The following is a 15,098-nucleotide window of genomic DNA, read 5'->3' as shown; positions in this document are numbered from 1 at the left end:
ACTGCCACGCGTGTCACCCCAAAGGAGAGGGGCTCGGCTCGGAGCGGGGCAAGTGGTGTGTGCAGGGGGGGCTCTGGCTCTCGCTCCTAATGATGCATTCTCTCCGGAAAGTGGGGAGGAGAGTTCAGATTCACCCTAGTGGTTTCGCATTCGCGAAAAAATAATATCTTGTGCTTTCTGAGGTCTCTTGTGTTTTGCTTTTGGCCAGCCCGGAGCTGTTCAGAGGTAAGATGACACAGCAAGGAAGAAAAGCACACCATGAGTAGGAGCTGTGAGATTGTCTGCACGTTTCCTTTAGGAAAAGAGGAAAAGGGAGAGAGGCTGAGAGACTGGTCTGTCTGCACAGCAGCCTGGAAATGCCAGTGTAGCTGGTGTGTCCTTTCTCTAGCTCAGGAGCTGGTGGTTTACCTTGAAACGTGGTGCTTTCATAAGTACAGGTGTGCTCTATGTGTGAATCAATCAGGAATACAAAAACCATACGTACCCTGAAACGAGGCTTGAGATTGAAATTTCCATCTCCCCCTTTATGGGTAATGAAAGGGAAGAATAATGAAATTAGCTGGATAAATACTTCCCTCTGCGAGAGGGGATGAATGAGAGTAAATAGAGAATAAAGAAGAAAAATACAGAATGAGAGGATATTTAAAGAAAAATTTGCATTTAGTTTGGGATAGTGTTTTGTCACTTCCTTACACATGCATTACAGTTTTCTATGTGTGGTATAGAGCTATTCTGGCATACAACTTTGAGGTGTAAAATATGTCAGCATTGAACTTTGATGTTTGTATATGCTTGTGTTTAAACATCATGTTGAGATTTACAAATTCTTAGAGACAGAGCAAACAAGTTGACTGACCTTTGGACCCAAGCAATTTGCTGAAAGTGTATTTATATTATCTGTTAGAATACCAGGCTTTATTATTTATTTATTTAGTCCGGCTGGTTGCTATGCTAAGCTCTGGTATTGAAGTACCACCATTTCTGCAGCTAATTCAAGAGCTGCTTAGCTGCAGTTGAGCTAGAAGCTGAACAATGGCAGTCAGCCTTAATGAACCAGGTGACATGGGCCAAAAGGAGAGGGAGCTATTAAAGATGTAGAGCTGAGGGTGAAATTCTTGTAAACAGATATAGATAAGACATACAAATGAACTACAATCTGTAAGATCTTTGTTTCTCAGAAGGGAAATAAGTTAGAATAGTTGTTGGGAACCTTTGCACTTGTCTGATATGATGTTGTGTAATGTAATACTGTGTAGGTGCTAGTTATTGTTTAGAACTTGGGGGATTTTCTTCATGGGCTTTTTTCCAGGTCTGTCATCAAGGTGTTTCAGTTTTTGCATTTACTGAATTTGAATTAGATTCTCCTTTTGGTTATACCATGGCTATCTAATGAGTCAAATATGGCACCAGCCAAGTGTCGATCCTCTCTGGCAGTGGCACTGCCCTTCTGCCTTTGGTAGTGGCACGTTTTCACTGCAACACTGAAGTAGTCTTATCCTTTTCTTCCTTAACACTTTCAATGACAATTTTACCTAAATTTCCATTCTCTTTGCTGTGAGATTTCACTTCTTTCCCGCCATCTATGTTCAACCCAAACTTTGTTAATTTATTGCAGTGTCTATGTAGAATTCAGGAGACCTGGCACTCTCTTCGATTTTATGCTTTGCCTTAGACAATCAAAAAGAAAGGAAAGACTTGAAGTGGCTGACAAGTCATCTTTCAATAAGGCTTGTGAAAATTAACTGTTCGATTTTTTTTCTGTTGTCTTCTTACACAGTTACCTGTTTTACAGTTATATCCAAAGCTTCAGTTATTGATTATAATTAATAATTTACAACAGATTCTGGTTATCGGATGGTGTAGTCACAATACTCAAAGCTTAGAAAAACATTTCCGCCAAAGGCGTGAAATTCTGAGGCCAAGCACAGTGTTACATAGAGGTGAGTGGAAACAGTAATGTGTAGATTCAGATTCTAATAGTGGGTGTACAGTATATCTTGAAAAAGTCATCACAGCGCTTGCGCACACAGACATAGTGGCGGAGTTTTGGAGGTAGGCGGCGATATATAACCATATTTTTGAGATTAGAATGTTCTGAAAGATAGGTTAGTTGGGACTTAGCATATTAAATTTCCTCTGGTAATTAGACAGGATTGGATTTCATCTTACACTCTGTTTTCGGAGGCTGGTTTTGTTAATCACAAATGAGATGTATCTGAACAGTTCTCATGTAAAATAACAAGTGCGGTATCTCACTAAGATTATGAATTGTCACATCTGCAACTTTCTTACTGTAAAATTTGATCTTGCATTTAAAGCTATGAAGGTGGCAAGAAATAAATCAAAAAAAGTGTTTATGCAAATGGAAATACAGTGTCTTCTGCTTGATAGATTAGCATGGAGATTGAAATTCTGAATCCAACAGAACGGAAGTCTCTTGGGCATGATCATGTAAATCCATCCTGATTCCCATTCTCTGCCCCCATTTTTTTAAGTCCATTGTGCCTCAAATATGACTTGGACAGATGAATGTCTAGGAGACATTTCCTTCTAAGGTGATACTTCTTTTTTTATGGTTGTTCATTGGCCTCTCTGATGAAAAGGCCACAAAGGGGACAAAGCTGTGTCAGTTGTATTTTCAGTTAGGGAAGTGTGTATCTTCTAGTTTTTTCAATTAAGACTACCAGTGATTTCTATGAGAGACTTTAATCATTAGATCATCCATCCCTGTTTAGGTGTATACTAACAGGTCAAAGGATCCATACTCCATCTTTACTTTGGGATAGAAGTTTTCAAAAACTACTTGGCTATGGAAGGCATTGTGTACATAAATGCTTCCTGTAGCACTTCTGGAAAAAACCAAAAGCATGTAAATTTGCTGTATACAGAGAAAGAGTGGTTTACAGATGATAGGGGACATGTTAGTGTTATTATGAGGGATGAATAGCATTTCATTTTCTCCGGAAGTACTCAGATATTGTAATTCAACTTTCACACTGTTCCCCAGAGCTATGTCCAGATTCAGAAGTGCCAGCTGAGCAGTTACTTTACTGCTGCTGAATTGCTGGAGAAATGTGCTTTTTTGCTTTCAGTTCCTTCTTGGTTGCTTGCAAAATTCAAAACTGAGACTACTGGTGGGTTTAACTCCTGAGAATTTTGACTAGACCTTGAAAGTATTTGACCAATAGAGCATCACCTCTGCCTCACTCTCACACATTAGTAGCTTTGTTAAGGCTCTTAGCTTTCGATATTCTGTGGTTAGCCAACATGGCAGAGTGTACCTGTGCTAATGAAAAGGGAGAAGGAGAGATTTTTATGAGTTTGTGATTTAATGCCTATGAAATAAAAATCCACTTCCAAAGCCTGATGGTGTTTTGCAAAGAATATACTGTATAATTGAGTTAATATTGGGAAGTCTGGCCCTTTTGAACAATATTTCTTGTGTGGAAGACCAGCCCTCTGCAGATGTGAGTAGTCGGGGATGTAGAGGCTGAATGGGTTCATTCACTGGTGGTTAGAGTTGGAAAATGCCTCTGGTTTCCTCTAAGCCATTTGCTTTTCCTACAGCATTTTCTATTATAGTGCTTTTGCCAGAGAGTTGTCAGCCCTGGTTTTGATGATCTGCAGTGATGCAGTTTTGATTCATATGTCTTTTGTATGTCATTTGTATGTCTTGCTCTTTGTTAGGCTTTCTTGAAGGGCATTTTCTTGATGTCTAAAAATTTTCCTTGTAATTTTAATTTACTTTGTTCACAGGTTATTTAATCTGAGGTCTGACTGAACAAGAAAGAGATGCTTCATTCTTAAGCATTCTGGATTTTTCAGTATCACCAAAACCTAATAAAAGTAACTGAGAAAGATATAATTGTAGGATAAAAACAGATTCCTCAACTCTGATATGTGTTTTAGTATTCAAAGTTATCTGACAGTGACTTTGGAAGCCTTTCTTGGGCCTTTCCTGTTAGGAGACTGGTCAAAAGCCATTGTTTTTCATTAGTTTTTTTTTTATTTGCATGGAGAGCTGTGGGCTCAGAAATCAGCAGTAGGGATCTTCAGTAGCGTATCTACAAGGGATCTTATACAGCAGTGCTTTTCTATTGTTCCTTTGTGATCATTTCTGTGATCTCAGTTTCTTTCAATGTATATTTTTCCCTCCCATGTTTGCTGCTCTTTTCCCCCTCCAGCTGTGATATGTTTGTCTATTTGGTAACTATAGCTGTTGATGAAGGAACAGGTGGGCTTCTAGACAATCAGGGGTGTTTTGGCATGAGAGCTGTCTCTCTCCAAAGTACCAAATGGGTTAGAGGCAGCCCTGGCCTTGTGTTAGTGTGACAGTACTGCAGAGGAGAGTTGCACAGTTCCCATTAACCTTGTTGGGAGTTCTTCACATTCATCACTGTACAAGAAATGGCCCTGTAAATACACTGAAAGATCTCTCCTTTCACTGTTCTCTCCTCTGGACATTCCCATACTGCAGGAGACTGTGCGACTCAAAGGGTCTGCATGCTTGTGTGGGGGATGAGGTAAGCAGTCTGGAATATCAGGACAGACAAGAGCCCTTACTGGATGGCAAGGAGCTAGTATCACCAACAAAAACAAGAAACGGAAACTTTGCTCTTGCGTGGAATGTACCGCTTGATAGCCATGACCTCGCTCTGTCAGCACTGGAGTCTAGACAATTATGTCTGCAAGTTTGCAAGGTACTTGTAACAGGATGGCTATGTGATAGGCCGCTGTAGAATGCCACAAACACAGTAATCATTATGGGATAGCTAACAAAGATCCTGAAGGCACTACTTGAAAACTTTTGCTTTGAAAACTGATCAGAAATTTTTTTGTTGTTGTCGTTTTGGTTTTTTTTTTTTTTTATATCACTCCTGATTTTGTTCAGGCTACCAGAAAAACCCAAACCCAAACACCCTGAAATCTCAACTGTTCTTTCCATCATTACTTTCACCACATTTTCTAAGTCAGACCTTAATGTCTTCATTTAGGAAGATACCTTGTCATTTGAGTGTGCTATCCTCTGTCAGCTCCATGACAGTTGGGATGGTGAGAAGTCAGTGGGGGAAGGAGCACCGAGGAAGGGATGAGAGCTGTGCAAGCCCACACTGCTCCTGAAACCTAGAGCCAGTTTCCCGCAGTGTTCCACTGAATTCAGCAGAAATGAAAAAACCTCAGAGGAATTGCAGGTGCTTGAGAGCCTAGTATAATTGGGGACTTAGCTCCATGAGATTGTAGGCTATACATTGTGTTTAGGATGAGGGTATTGCAGAGAGGTTATGTAAAAAATGGTGTCAGGTCTTGGAATATAGCTTTGTATTTCAACTAATGGAAAATCTGGCAAGTTTTGAAATGAGTTTTTACAATGGCATGCTCCTCCTACATTATCTACACAAACTGCATCTGTAGTTCTATGAATATTCACTTTGGTCTTTATGAATCATATTGACATATTATTGTCCTGGTTTGTATGAATTAGTATATGCCTTTTAAAAGCTTCTTTATAACATACACCAATGCTATAGATAAAAGATTATGTGTTTTGACTAGTGCTGGAAGTGAAATTAATACTCATCTCCTGAAGTGAGGTCAAAATACTGAGACTGGTGCTAAGTCATTCAGAGCTGTGACCTTTAGGGTGTAGGACACAAGCTATTAGCATCTCATATGGGTTTCAGTAACAGTTCTTAATCTAAAATGTCTTTTAAAATATTGGTTATTCTCAAGCGTTCATCTCTGACTTCACTTTCAGAACCTGTAGAATATTCTTACTAAACTGTATTTGACTGACTTAGCTCTTGCCTAAAGAAGAACCTGACGTTAAATTCTTAGCACACAAGAATTTTGATCTGCCATGGAGTTCCATCCAGATGGGCTGTAGTGTTCCAAACCAAAAACCACTTATTTTGTCAGTACATGGTGTATAATTTCTGATAATGTGCTGGAGGAGTGGGGAAGGGATGTGATAAGCATACCTGAAGTAAACTCAGTAAGTCCTCCTGCTTGCTGCCTGTCAGGTTTTAAATCCACTGCAGCTGGGCCAGTCTTCAAGAAGACATTTGTATTCTGCAAGTAATAACTGATTTTTGACATGTACCTTGCAATTCATTGAGTTCAGAACATGAATAGACCTGATCTGGCCACCCCAGAGGAGATTAGTTCTGATATAAGGAAAAGAGCTGAATTAAAATTACATCATTTCAGAGCTGAGAGGAACTGGTTTTCCACAGAATATGATTAATCACCATGTACTTGTTTTTAACAGGCACCATGATCTAACATAATGAAATCATAAAGCCTTTAAAATTATGTTTGTAAATGAAATGGACACAGTCCTGATGTACTTTACCCGACGCAAATGCAGTATGCAAATGTACTGCACAAACAGATGTTGAGTTGGCCTGCTGTATAATAATTTTAAAAAGGCTCAGTGTAAAATTTACATAAATATTTTTAGATTTCAGTACTAAGACAGTGTTGTCAAGAGAGCATCTGTCCACATCCTGAATGCTTTTTATGCCCTCTGGAGATACCAGAATGACATATAGTCCATGTATCTAATGGATTTCTCTATAGTAATTTAGAAATGCAAATAAGGAACTAGCCATTTTGAAAAGGCAATCTGACATGTCTGAAAGTGAAAATGATAATGTAATCTAAAAGGAAATTTTGCATTTTCTATGTTGTAGATATGTTAGTGTAATGAGAATATTTACCCATGTAAATTAGGTTCTGCATAATTAATCTCCTGTTGTGTGTGTGATTTAAAAAAACCCCATAGGAACTGAACAGTTTCAGGCATATTTTTAATGATGGTTACTTTAATCTTATTTAAATTTAAGCACTTAATCTTACAGTGAACTATCAGAGCATGTCATAATTTACTGCTAACCAGAAGTATGTGAAAAGAATTGGGGAGTGAGTGTTTTTCCATGTCATGCAAAGTAATCTATTAATTTGGAACTTTTGGTAAACTATGAGAGCATAAATTTGATTGAGTTGCTTTATGGTGTCTAGAAAGGCGTTCTTTCCATAAAGATTATATACTGACATAAACTTTATTTAATGGCTTCCTGTTGGCAGCTCACTTCTGTGTTGACTGAATTTAAGGATGGGCAGAAGAACCCTTGTTTCAAGTCCCAGGCTTAGATGGCATTAAGCCTGTTATGTGTGCTAGTGCCAAGGCCAGCAGTTTGGATAACATGCTGAATAAGTGTCTCTGGTTGGCAAGCACTGCTAGAATTTATCAGATATCGGATCTGTTGATGTCTGTGAAGCAGCATTCTGGCTGGACCTGGTTTAGCTCATAATTTAGAACATACCTGTCTTGTTACTGAGTATGTTGTAAGGAGAATAAATAATGTTAACAAGAAGTGGAACTTGCCAACTAACAGGCTTGTCATCTCGCATCAGGATACAGTGATGTCATGTGAAAATACTGTCCCAGTGAGACCGTGCTGTGTTGGCACACCTAAATCCAGCACTTTTTAAAATGCATCGAGACAGTTAAATGAGGCTTCCCACAAAATATAAGGACTGTGTCAATGCTCTAAGAAATCTTGAGGTAAGTTTTAAAGATGAGGTTATATATTAATGTTGTTGTAGTGCCTCAGAAACCCACGCATGCACCAGAAATTATTTGGTATAAAGATGCTAAATGTGCTGTATAAGGGCATCAGAAAAATATGATGCCTACCTCAGGGTTTACAGTGTAGATATAAACCAAAAGGCAACAGTTGAATACAAACACATAAGTTACTCAGGGCAACTGTAAGCAAGTATTTCAGCACCACTCATTTAGCCATTTTTAAGTTTTTAAAAAGGCATCACAGCAATGGAGGTTTTAACGTGGGATTTGAAAAGCACATTAAGAGTTTGGGGGAATGTTTACACAGGTGCAAACTGGTAGAAAACACAAAGGGTTTTTTTGAAAATTAGTGTTGTGAGATAAAGGCTGCAATAGGAGATCTGATGCTAAATGGAAGGTGATTAGTAACATGGGGATAGTGACCTTGAAGGTGGATATGGAAGCTTAGATCTGGAAAGTTGGAAGAGGAGACAGTAAAATTCAAAATGAGAGTTGACCTGGTCAAAGCAGTAGGCTAAGTATACAATCCTGAGCAGGGGGGTTGGGCCCGATGACCTCCGGAGGTGCTGTCCGGCCTCAACTGTCCTGTGATTCTGTAATCTTAGTCTTAATTTGTACCAAAGAAAGGAAAAAGGCTGCTTTTCTGAATTTCATGGCTGACAAGATGGTTTTGGTTTATGATGTTTCACCTTACTTATCTGAAGTTATTCATCCCGATTTTATTTGTGTGGTTTCGTCACCTACAGAGACTTGTCAATGTGCTGATTGTGTTTCTGTTTGCATTTATGTCATGAGTCTGGCACAGGCTAGAAAAAAGTTGTCTCAGATTTGTAGAACTATTTCCATCTGAAGTACTGAGATACATAAGTAGTTTTTACTGCATTATAAAATGAATTAAACATGCTGCTGAGCTAATGTCTAATTGGTCTGGCACAGCAATTTGCTTTAAAGAGTGACCATAAGCCCTGCATGCATTTCTAACCATTCTGGCTAAAATGTTTAGAAGGAGTCAAAGTTGGAAGGGTTTTTGTTTGGCTTTTTTGGTTTTTGTTTTTTTTTTTTTTTACTCTGCTGTGGACACCTGTCTTAATAGGGTGATAGTATCCAGTGGATGATAGAAATATGAAGGAGAAACTTGGAAAACTCTGAACAGGCTCTAAATTACATTCCTCAGTCAGATCAGCAACATTCAAAGAGAACATACACACACAAAGTGGGTACATCAAGAACTACGTGATTTTACATCATACTACCATAGCCAAGACCAGAAACTTTGCCTCACAATAACCTGAGAGGTGTGAAAGTATTATGACAATTTTTCCAATAAAAGAACTAGGGCAAATAGATTATGATGATGATGTACTCCACAGAAGTTCCTACAGGAACTATGGGGAGAAGAAAAGAAGACAACAACTCTCTTTATTTCCTTCCCATAAAATTGGACAAGTGTGTAGAAATTCTGAATGTTTCCTTCTGGTCAGTTTGGAAATGTCAGCTAATGATTATTTATTTGAGTGTTTGTTTTAAAATCCATTAACAAATGTCATTTAGTTTTTAATGTTAATTTTTCACTTTGATTTCTGGAATGAATTGAAGATACAAATCTCATACCATTGCAGCTTTAAGGTATTGTGTAGGAAAGGGACTGAAAAGGAAAAATCTTAAAGCAGAGAACAACAGCCTCAGAGCTGGCCACTGAGAGAGAACAAACTGGAATTTTTAAACTTGTGTGCTTATCAGGAATATGAAGCAGAAAATATTAGAGAGATCTTTTTAGCTGGGCCCAGGCTCTGTTCTTCAAAGCATCATGACAACATGCTGAAGAGTCGAACAAGTCAGACCCAGGCACTGCCAGATCCATTGGCTGATAACACTGACGCCAGTGGAGAAGGGTCAAATACATGCTGTTTGACCTTTATCCCAGTGGGGATTAAATTGATTCTAATTAATAGGCTCTGGAATAGATGGGTACCTTGGCAGAGTTTGTAACTAGTTTAGTTGTTCATCCTATTAGCTTAGCCATAAACTATGCATAATTACAAAAGGATTTTGTGGACAGCCACCCTTAGGTTGTCACCTTCTTAATTTCAATTCATTGAATATAGTGCTACGGAGCTTGTTTTTATTAACATAGGGATTTCTGTTGTCTAGCACTGCCAGAGCAAATGTGTCAGTGCTCCACTTATGGCCATAAAATAGTGTTTGAAAGCACAAATGCAGCTCTGCTGACATCAGTTATGCTTTATGTATGTGGCTGTGAGATAAATCTGGCTCTCAGTACGTAATCAGTGGCAGTTGTACCTCTGAGCACACTTAAACAGCATAAAATTATACATATTTTGAGGTGGTATAAAAATGATGCCTGGAAAGATTCTGGGCCGTGATTATTCTCTACTATGATGTATTTTTAACCACAGGTTGGAAGGAGCCTATATAAAGGTGGGGCGACAGTTGATATGACCTGGCTAATATATTTAATCCCTTATCTAAATGAAACAATTTAAAATAGGTGCAGACGGAGTTCAAGCTTCGCTTCTCAGTCAGTGTTCCTTCTCTTGGTCAGCACAGATATCAGCTTGCCCTAGTTGTTTCGATAGCTAGAGTTTGTCTTTTAGGTATGTCCTCTTTCCCAGTAAGTCCTGGACTGAAACTTCTAGCTAAGTTGTTCTGAGTGTAGACTTGTATCATAAAGTAAAAACTTCAGACACTGAACGAAGTTCAGTGTTTCTTAGAAGCTTCACTGGGCAGCAAATGTCTCCTGTATGGAGCTAGGCCTACATTAAGAAATCAGGAATTACCACTCAAAAAAAGCATGATATTTCAAGTAATTATAGTTGTTTTTTCATTCTATTTGCCCTTTGAATCACTGGGTACGCCCCAGTTACACTTTCAAGATTTTCTTCATGTCTGAGGAGTGGACAAACTTGCACCACTTTAACTGAAAGCAGAAATTGTTAGCCAATCTTTGAACTGGACCTTAAGAAAAACCTCAAATATACTAACTTAAAATAAATTAATGGGAGTGGAAGATGTTGTAAAGACACCGCGCAGTTCACCTTTCCATGCCCTTAAAAAGAATGGCTCAACAATAACAGTGGGCAATCAGATATTTTCTACATGAAGATTAAATTGGTGTTTGTTTTAGATCTGTCATTTTAATCTCCTTGCTAGTAGTAAACAGAGACACCTTGTCTCTGAACAGCACATTTGCTGGGCAAGACTTGGCTGTGGTAGTTTGGAGAGGGAATGGGGAAATCCTGAGATCCACTTCCAGCAGCTTGGTTTTACGTTGACTACAAACTTCAATTCCCTGTGCCCTACCTCCTAAAAAAAAGCCTTACCCGTGAGGACAAAACTCGGCTTACTGCCCTAAAGAGAAGAGAGGGTGCTTCCAAGTAGAATATTAAAGACATCCAGCTGGTACAAGTGCTTCTTTCCCAAAGAGGTAATTCTGGCTGGCTCTAACCACAGCAAGCTGTCAGAATGATGTAAGAACATTTTCAGGACTCTTGGGAAACACGGGAGTCCTGTCTCACTGAACTGAGTTGTTTGATTTCGGGTTTTGAGATATGCTGATGGTGCAGTGTGGTAGAGTGTTCTCTGTGTTGCTTATTACTTGATTTTAATCCAGGCTCCTTAGAGACTATTGTCTATGCTGTGTTTATATTTGAATGTGTGCTTTATGGAAGCAAGAGGTTTGCCTCTTTAAAAGCAAGGCGTTTAGCCATCAAAGGGGTTTTTCTGGGTTTCATTTCCCTAGATGATGATGTGCAACTGCTGCAGATTGCTCCGTGGCACCTTCTCCGCTGTAAGGCCGTGTGTGTATGTATGCACACGTGTGTGTCTGTGTGTGGGTAAGTGTGTGTGCGCGGTGATCTGGCACCTTGCAGCTCCTTTACAGCCCAGAGTTCAGCAGTGGGTCAGCCAGCTCCTAATGACATCATTACACTTGTTTACTGCTCACACAGAGGAAGTGCTATGCTGATGGGTTTGACCACTGTCATCATTTTATTTTAGTCCTGCATTTTTGCAAAATCAGACATTTAGAAATGCTTCTTACTGCTACAAAGTGATTTTAGTTTCTTTTCCTGACTGAATTAAAAGGGGAAATAAAAGATAGAAAATTCTTAACCATTGTAATTATATTACAAGAACAGTATTTCGTGTTGTCATTTAAACTGTTAATGCAACTAAATAATCAGAATGCTGGTTATAGATTGAAAAAAAAGATCCATCTCAGTATAATAGGGATGAACTGGTGTTCTGCAATACATTAAGTCAGAATGGCTTCTTTAGCCACTAGAAGCAGTGAAAACAGTTAAAATACTTTTGGTTTGCTTTTGAGTTACAGATTTCGGCCAAGTCTTGTTATTTGTTTCAGGATCTAGACTTCTGAGTGCAATTTCAACAAGGACAATACATTACAGATTTCCCGCTGATGCACATGGAGATTGCTGTCAGTCAGCACGCCTGCAAATCACGTCAGTTAGTTCAACTGTTTCTGTCTTTTTGTGTACCTGTATTTTTCAGTGGAAGTAAAGATTGTTCTACAGTGAATATGAGTCAACCAAAGCCAGGCCTGGTTTTTAGGACTGTATTTCACACACTTCGTACAAGTAGTTTACAGATCCCCAGTGCTCTCCTGTCTACTGGTAGGTAGAAAACCCTTATGGCACAGAGTTGTGCTTGTTACCAACTTTGAACACATTAAGGAATTATTGTGCATCAATATTATATTACTGCCCTCTTGGCTAAATCTTAGTTACTGGACTAAGTTACCTCATAGAGTTTATTTGACTGGAAAGTAAAGTTTATCTTGTGTTCTGTGATTGCTTAATTGATTTTATGTTCATGTTGTAGTGAATTATCTTCATTTTGCATTGCAGTGGCCTAAAAAGCATCCATGTAGGCAATTGCATCCAAAGGATGGTAACTTCCAGGGAGCTGTAACTTATTAATATGCTAGAGCTTAATTTGTGATTGCCTGACCAGCCCCTCTAGTTTTAATAAGTAACATTGTAGCAGGATCTGATTAGAATTGTTTTGATCATTTCTGGATAAAAGTAATGATCATAACTTTGATTCTGCATGTAGGTATCATTTTATGTAATTAGAGCTGTACTCTTTTTCATATTTTTTTCATAAGTGGGGTAGCTGCTTCATCTTAACAGAGTATTGAAAAAATTGGTATAATCAGTGAAAGACCCTTCTTAGCCACACTGTGCCCCTCTGGGGGATGCATGCTCTGGGAGCTTACAATCCTCCGATTCCCATCCTCTTTCTTTGACTTAATAGGCCGAGAAAGTTAAATATGTCCTGAAAACTGTCATTTGTACAACAGATGAATAGATTTTAGAAATTCTGCCCTGTTGCATAGCAACAGCCACCATTAAAAAAAATAACATTTTGAAATGTACATAAAGAGATGGGAAATCAGTTAAACATTTAGATGTTGAAGCTTTCTTCTGTATCCTTTATTTCCTTGACTAAAATACTTACAAGAAAAGCTCCTTTTGACAGCTTTTAGATGGTTTTAAAATGGTAGCAATTTTTTTCTGGAGGCAAAGAAAGGAGGCTTGTAGCGGGGCTTGTCTGGAGCTGTTGCTAGCATTCAGTGTATATACAAATTTAATGTAGGCAATTTTAACTCCCAGTACTTCTCCAGTAGACTCATGGGAGAAATTATTTTTTCAATAAAGAGCTGCATCATATTACACACGTGGATGATCTGGAGCGTATTTTAGGCCTTTCTAGAGGGTAGTTTATAATGACAGTGTTAGAAACATTATTCATCCTAGGCTTCCATGTCAGGTTTTGTTGCAAGCCTTCTTCCAGTTTAACAGATTTAAACACTTCCCTTAGTCTTCCTTTTCTGTAATGTTCCTACAAGACCTGGTTTTGTCTGCCTATGTCTTCCTCTGGCTTGTAAATGTTTCTTGTGGTTCCTTCTTCATCGGAGCTTCTAATACATTTACCATGTTGTCCACCTTATTTTTTGATTCTGCTGATGTGACAGTACAGCAAAATGGAAGGTCCCCATGGCTGGTGACAGGACTGTAATGCCATATCACACATCCCCCTAACAATGTGGAGTTAACTTAGCTCCAGTTTGCATAGTTGTGATCATAGCTTCCTGCCAACGTTCAGAACCAGGCCAGCATTAGAAGGGCTAATTGTTACCGTTTGAGTATAGCATCTAATTGATAAAATTGTATTTATTATTTTTTATAGAGCTTGCAGTGGAGTTGTTTGTATTCCCCAAAATAAGTAAAGTGCTGATGAAATATGATTTAGCTTAAAGCAAAACTGAAGATGTTCTGAATTAAAGCCGACAATTTTTGCTCTGAACTGGTAATCCAGCACAATTGATACTTTTGTAAACTCTCTGGGCATCTGGCCCTAGGAGTCTGAGTGCTGTCTTAAAGGGGTGATGCAGTGGCCAAGCCTTCTCCACTAGAAGTTAAAACCACTCAGCGTTTCAAGGTTAGGCACTCTGTTACAGAATTCATCTCACAAATATAAAGGCAAATTCTAAAAAATAGTCCAATTCTATTGGCAGACAGTTGGCAGCTCTTTAATTCTTCTTTTCCATGAATTTACACTGGGTCTGATTTATCCACTCTGTTCATTAAGAAGTAGCAGACTTTTCAGTTGACTGTTGGTTGAACCAGGCAATTTTAGAAGTTACTTTCACCCAGTTGGGTGATGGAAATAATGTTATGTTGGATCCACGTTTTTTTAATTTCATGTCCCTTACTTCTAGCATTACCCTGTAATCTAAACTTCTGATTGTTCTTAGCTTTACAAAACCAAACAATCTTAACCGTTCAGTGTCAACATAACTTTCTGTCATAGTAAATGTTTAACTATATTACAGGAACTTTTAACCTGCCACATGTTAAGAACTCTTTACCCTGAGAGGTATATGCAATAAGTAAAAATAATAATGCAGGATTTTGGAAGGAAAACTTGTAAACAGGAACCTTCAGCTCTGCTGAAATGCCCTGTTGGACCATGGCGCTTCTGTCGAGCAGATCCAGTCGTCTTTTTTTTTTCCTTTGAAATGTTAGTTCTATCCCTTCGTACTGTCTGCTGTGCTTGCAGTACAAAAGGGCTTTCTGCACCTGCATATTTACCCTCCCCACAATTTCCTGAGATCTCTGTGGACATTTTTTATATGAATCTGGATTATAGGGATGGCATGCCAAGCAAATGGAGGCGGCAGCACTCTAGTTATTTTTACAGGATGGAGTATTATATTTCTGTTGGTGGATATCTGCAAAGCCTTACCTCAAACACATGACTTTAAAAAACCTATCCCTCTCCCCAACCCCCAGATATGCCACTTCTTTCTGCTTTGCAGCCAGAGAATTTTATTGCTGGATATTTCTTTGTGTGCTTTGGTTCCCTGGAGCAGAGGCCGGTTCTAACACATGGTGTGGCAGACATTCACCATTAAAAATCTGTCGTTTTTTCCTCCACAAATGCTTCCATGAACCTTTGCAGG

At 38.8% G+C, this 15,098-nt stretch overlaps 1 protein-coding gene across 3 annotated transcripts in view; it reads left to right on the top strand.

Moving 5' to 3' along the window:
* DHRS3 (dehydrogenase/reductase 3) overlaps positions 1-15,098 on the top strand; it is an 80,734-nt gene that overhangs the window by 50,408 nt on the left and 15,228 nt on the right. The window lies entirely within an intron of this gene.

Source organism: Athene noctua, chromosome 22, assembly GCF_965140245.1.
Source record: "Athene noctua chromosome 22, bAthNoc1.hap1.1, whole genome shotgun sequence".
In the NCBI taxonomy this organism is placed as follows: Eukaryota; Metazoa; Chordata; class Aves; order Strigiformes; family Strigidae; genus Athene; species Athene noctua.
This window is presented reverse-complemented; position numbering and strand designations above follow the sequence as displayed.